Below are 6,640 nucleotides of genomic sequence, written 5' to 3' on the forward strand. Positions count from 1 at the left end.
AAACTAACTGCCACAGAAAAAAGAAGCTTGCGTCTGTGCCACAAGGTATAGGTAAAACGACGTTACTTAACCTTCCCTGTGTCTCGTAACCGCAATGTCAGGGCCGGCAACAGCCCTGAACGCCAGTCACGGGACACAGGAATAGCGAAGGAACGCCTTTTCCACCGTCCCTCTCGTGTCGCAGACCCAAACTCTTTTTTTCCGTGGCGGGTGACCATGCTTAAGTAAAAACCACCCAAAGGGTTTGAGGGGACACTGTCCGGCGGGGGTCTGGCCAGCGGTCGGGGCGGATCTGCGGATGGCTCCTACTCGTGCGCATCCAACGGTCCGACGTCCGACAGTCGGGCTCACGGCTCGCCCAACGGTCCTTCAGACATTCTGTCGGACGGCATTTAACCGACCTAACTTCGCTTTCATCCTATTGCAGGATATTCAACTGTGGAGTGTCATCCGTGTCAAAGCAGTTTACGGTTTATCATCAAGAATCGTAAATTCCTAGGGGCTTGAAGAGGGGTCTTATGATTTGTAGCGGCAGACTGGCTGGGGGATGATGATCCCATAAACTTTGGTTAATTAGTATGCCTCACAGGAGCCCTTATGGCAAAATTTGGGATCCCATTAGAAACTATGTAACGCCCGGGGGCCTTATTTTATCTTCTATCAGAAGAAACCATGAGCCCCACTGGATGATAATCAGCCCCTTGACTTGGCGAAATGTGCCTCACAGGGGCCCCTTATGGCAAAATTTGGGATCCCATTTAGAAATTGTAACGCCCGGAGGCCCTTCTATCTTCTATCGGAAGAAACCATGAGCCCCACTGGATGATAATCGGCCCCTTGACTTGGCAAAATGTGCCTCACAGGGGCCCCTTTTGGCAGGATATATATGGGACCCCAGTAAAGACTTTAACGCCCGGGGGCCCTTCCTTCTATCAGAAGCAACCACGGGCCCCAAGCCTTTATTCGGCGGCCCCTTCCCCCTTGATCTGCCGATTATTTTCTCCCCGCATCGCAACCCCTCTTCACACCCCCGGGACAATAAGACACAGATGACGTTCCATAGTTGAATAACTAAGGCTGAAAGTAAAGTTAGATCGATGGAATGCCTTTTGATGACGGAATGCCCGATGGACCGTCCGGCGGGCCGTCCGCGCGACCGTCGGACGGACCGTGTGGAGGCACTTTTACCGGAACTGACGGCGTCGTCGGTCGTCATTGTACGCCGCGGCCGAGAGATGCAAGTCGCTCCTGCAGCGGAACCTACGAGGCCCCCCTGAAGATTCACCTCGAGGGCCGTTTTCATTAGTCGTTCCTTGAGGGGCTCCTTCCCTCGGGAGGTCCTTTACCCCCCCCCCCCCCCCCGATCGCAATGTAAACTGTATCGAACCTCCCGAGGAGAGGATTTTTATCAGGAACGACCATTAATACGGCCCTCAGGCCGCAGCCTCAGTCGCGTTTCCTCTGGAGCGCAGCACGGGGCCGCGCCCCAAAACGCGACTTCATTTTTAGTTTTAGATAATGATTTTATTATCTAACGTTACCTTGTATAATTAATGAAATTAATTTAGTTTATTGAAATCAAGTAGAGAGATACAAGACATATTCTTGTGAAAGTTACGTTCTACTTAAATGAAATGTCTTTAAAATTTAAAAAAAAAAATTAATTTTCACCTCTTCAAAATCCTGAACAACAACCCAGGCACCCACTGTTGAGATTCTAATGAACTGGATGATGTACTTCGGGAAAATTAATGTGATTTTATTTATTGTTTCATTTTTCAATCGTCAATCATCCTCAATGACTAAATGACGAAGAAATTGTGCGAAAATTGCATTATTGTAAGATGAGCCACTATGGACGATGAGAGCCGTAAATCGAATAAGTAAATCGGGATTATAGAACTGAATGATCATTGCCAAACTCCTCATTTTCTCTGAAAGAATGGGCATTATTCAAACGCGATTAATGCATTGTAAGAGCATTTATAAATTTGTATGTATTTGCCGCAGGCAGTTAGCAAACGCCGGTGTTTAGCAAGCGGCGTACGCATTGGCTCGTTAAATTTCAATAATTTACATAATCAAAGTAAAGGTTTCATTTGAAAAAACTTCAAAAATGCGATGTCGGCTTGGAGCGCCTTCAAATCCCGGTCATACTCTCCGCTTTGCAAAGCAGTTGGTTCAGTTGCCTATCCGAACCAAACCCAAGTAAGGTAACTAATTTCACTCCAGGAACTCGCGAGTGTGTGGTCCATTCAAGGAGAAAAACACTCTTGCATGAATTACAAGTACAATTATCAATACTCTTTGCATCGTTTCTTCATTTTTGAATTCCTAATTTTTTTTTCTTATTCGCACAAATAGGTTGCAATTTACCGGCAATTGCTACATGCCTGCAACATATGCTCTGATCCCTGCTTTCTCTGCTTTCTCTGCTTCGCCGTTTTATTAGTAATTATCATCTCGAGTCTCCGCAAATCTAATTCTTGAGCTTGATACAGGGGTGCTCAAAGAATGATTCATACAAAAAGTGGTTTATCTTGAGCTCCAGAGTAAGAAATCAACTTTATTGGTTTCGGATAACGATTAGAATTAATAGTAAATGAAAACTTCGACTGAAAAGTAAGTTTTACTTCATCTTCTTTTACCAACTATACATCACATCTGAAGGAAACCACACAGAAACCGTCAAATGATAAAGTTTTCTGACGGCCGTTATGAATAACTGTTCCCGGGGGGGGGGGGGGGGGGGCAATCTATAATGTACGGTATTTTATTCATAAGAGTTAAACATGGAGAGGATCTCTAAAAAGATGTTTAATATAATGGATTTGATCTAAAGGAGGAGATTTAGTATAATTTTATTTCTTAAATCTTTATTCCTGAAACACTCTTAAAACAGGGACAGGGACCTTAAATCGTAACTGAAAATTCAAGAATTTAGTTTGAGGGTGGAAATAAATGTTATTATTTCACGATTATATTTATATGATCTAGTATTTAGGCTCGATATTTACACGAAAACACAATAAAACGGAAGCATTCGGATCTGCTAGAAAAGTGAGGACGTGCAGGAAACGATGGTCATTTCCTACGCTATGTTTATTCGACCTAAAATAGCCGACTCGACTGAATCACGGAAAACTACAAGTATTCCTCGCAAAGACATCACATTACATTATTTTTTTTAAGGTGAATTCACCTGACACCGCGGTTGGCGACATAAGAATGTGAAAAATTTTATTTCTACTTCTCAAATAATTGCAGAAATTCAGAGTTTTGGAAACAGAGATTAACATCATCCGATGCGTGTGAAGATTTTACGATTATCCCAATTTCAGTCGCGTCAGAGATCAACAAGTACAGAACTTGAAGGGAGGTCCCGCAAAGTTAACATTTCTTTGCGAGACGTTTCGGTTTTGACGAGGTAGTTGAGCAGGAAAAAATAGTGGAGGGTATAGAAAGCTATTATAATGAAGTCACTCTCTTTAGTTCCAAATTACAAAATTACACCGTGAGTGAAATGTTGCTACACTGTTACACTCGCTAAGTTCATTAGGATCCAAACTCGCTGAAAGGGCGCAAAGAACTACTAACTCGACGAGGATTCTTTGAAAATCTCGCATGAACGAAAATAAACGAGCCCATTCTTAAAATGATGCTTAAAGATGCAGAGGTAAACAAAATATGAAAAAATACGATTGTGAGGGCACGTAAATAAATTTAGAGAAAAATCTAATGATATGACTCGTTACTTTTTAAATAAAGGGGCACGCCCCCTGGCGGCCAAACCCTGAGGGGCGGTTTACGGGCTCCCATGAGTCAATTTAAAGAGTGCGAGCTCATCTAGAACAGACTATCTCCTACTGATAGCCGTGAAAAGCATAAAAACCGGCCTGGGAGATCTGTTTAACGAACTGAGACAAAATATGAATATTTACAGTTTATAAATGGAAAAATTTGCAACTTTATCCCGTAATAAACAATGAGCACTGAGGGTGTCAAAGAGCTTAAAGTAATGATGATGAAGTATGGTTATACTTCTTACTAATGGATACTAGAGTGTTCATAGGGTCGCAAGTAAACGGCTGTTGAGAAAAGGGTGTAGTTCTAAGGAACAAAAACACATCGCACCCTGTGCTTACATTTGAACATGCGTATAGTAATAGCATCACACTAAGTATAGGAAATGTCAGATCAAGTCTGAAATTCGACTCTTAATTAGAGTTACATTTCTGTGGTAACCATTATTCTGGCCTCAGTAATAAAAATGTGCGGACTTCGACCAAAGAAATTACTATAGATACCTATAGATAGTATTAGCCTATCAATGCTTAAACTGGCCCTTTTTTTTTTTTTTTTTTTTTTTTTTTTTTGTATGAAGAAGTCCCGATCCGAACTAACGCTAATAGATATTAACCGGTCCACCAAGATGTTTCCCGATGTTCCTGCCTGTCTTGCCTTGCCTAGCCTACCCAAGCCTACACTACCCTAATAATAATATTGCATTGTCATCGAAGTTGAAATCGTAACCGTCATCAAGAACGTGCCAGTCTCCGAGCACTGTAAGAGCTAAGAGCCGTTTTTGCCGTGGAAAGTTTGAGTTCACGAAGTACAGCGACGAATTTTAGATTGAGTTACATTATTTCATTACTCGGAGCCAAAAGGTCGTGACTAATAATCTTTCAGAAGATTGAAATAGCGCTGTTTATGGAATTCTAGATCAAACTTCCTAATCAGTAAGAAGTTTGGAAAACTTGATCAACAGACATGCACGAGGACGATGCATTTAATATGGTAGTTAATTGCGAAAAAAGGGGAGTATGGAGTGTAACCATATTTGCCAAGAGGCCTTAAAATGAAAGATATGTAGATACGATCCTTTGACTCCGAGCTACAGATTTTAATTCACAAACTTCAAATACTTTATTTTTTTTTACATTTATTTTTTTTCGTTTTTTTAATTTTTAATTTTTTTGTTTTTTTGTTTTTTTTTGTTTTTTTTTTGTTTTTTTGTTTTTTTGTTTTTTTTTGTTTTTTTTTGTTTTTTTGTTTTTTTGTTTTTTTTTTTTTTGTTTTTTGTTTTTTTTTGTTTTTTTTTTGTTTTTTTTTGTTTTTTTTTTTTGTTTTTTTTTGGGTTTTTTTTATTGTTTTTTTTTTCGTTTTTTTTTGTTCTTTTTTTTTGTTTTTTTTTTTTTGTTTTTTTTGTTTTTTGAAAAAAGTCTGCCATCAAACCCCAGAATCTACGCCACAGTTGCGACCTAATCGTCCGCTAGTTGCCACACCACAATATCCGCATACTGTTCACGTTGCGCGATTCTTCATATTGTTGATCTTCATCTTCTTTCTTCATCGGAGAATAATCTTGTCTAATGGTTGTCTTCTTGCCTTGTCTAAGTGAAGTAACCGTTTCAGTTCCATAATTCCAGTCAATGATTTCGGGAAATAACTTTGCTCAGTATTACGCCTTGTCCATGACGGTCTCTTCCCTGTGCAGTGGGTATATTCATCGTTCGCAGGAACGTATCATCGAAAGCAACAGGGAAAATTGGTATTTTTACCAAGAAAATTCATACTTCCAATTCTTCCGATTCCGTTGAGGAACTGTTTTGATTACACACTGCGAATGTTCCGGCTCCGTTAAATTACACAGAGATCTGATCTGGCACGATGGGCCTGGCCGGTGGTGTCAGCACCTTTTTCGTTGGCACGAAAAATCGTGTCTTCATCCTCGTACCGTAATGAGCCATATTTTCACAGGCCTCAGTGATCCCGACTTTGACTTGCTTCTGATGCGTTGTAAATGAAGTCTCACTCGTGGATGACACATTCACCATTGTCAGAAGCATTGATTCGCTTTTATCAGAGAGATTGCTGGCGGAGTTGTTTTCGGACTCTAGACCGGCGAAAATGTTGTACTTCGCAAGTTGACGGCAGTCTAAAGTTGGCTGCAGGCGCTGGACACGAAATCAATAAACCATCAGAAGAAAAAGAAGAAAATTATTGATGGTATCTGAAGACATTTTCATGATATGGCCTGGGATGTCCGTGCAATGGTAACGTCCGCTTATCAAAAATTGAGACATTTTTTTTCTTCTTCGCAAATTATTTGGCTTCTATTTCCTTTGTATTTAGCAAGTTAGGAATCTTCAGACATCTATAGACATAAGAGATTTATTGTCCGTGGTCATCAGAGGGATTTTTGGCATATCCATGCTCCAGGCTGTTCAAATTTTCAGGGATTAAGGCCGAGTAGAATCTGTTTCTGCAGACCCACTCGTCAGTTCCGTGAAAATTTGACGTCATTATTGAGACAATTCGAAAACACTGATGCCGCAGTTTGAGTAATTGCCAATTACAAACATAATTTTCAGGGATTAAGGCCGAGTAGAATCTGTTTCTGCAGATCCACTCGTCAGTTCCATGAAAATTTGACTCCATTTTTTAGAAAATTCGAAAACACTGATGTCGCAGTTTGAGTAATCGCCGGTTACAAACATAACGAAGCTGGCATGCATTGCTTGAGGCTCCTGCGATGATGCTGGATACTTTAAGTTTGACTTCTTCGAGTCCAACATCTTTGAATCTGAATTCTTGGAGACATACTTCTTCGAGCGATCATCAACTTCGAAGAATTTCG

Source organism: Bemisia tabaci, chromosome 8 (genome assembly GCF_918797505.1).
Source record: "Bemisia tabaci chromosome 8, PGI_BMITA_v3".
Taxonomy (NCBI): Eukaryota; Metazoa; Arthropoda; class Insecta; order Hemiptera; family Aleyrodidae; genus Bemisia; species Bemisia tabaci.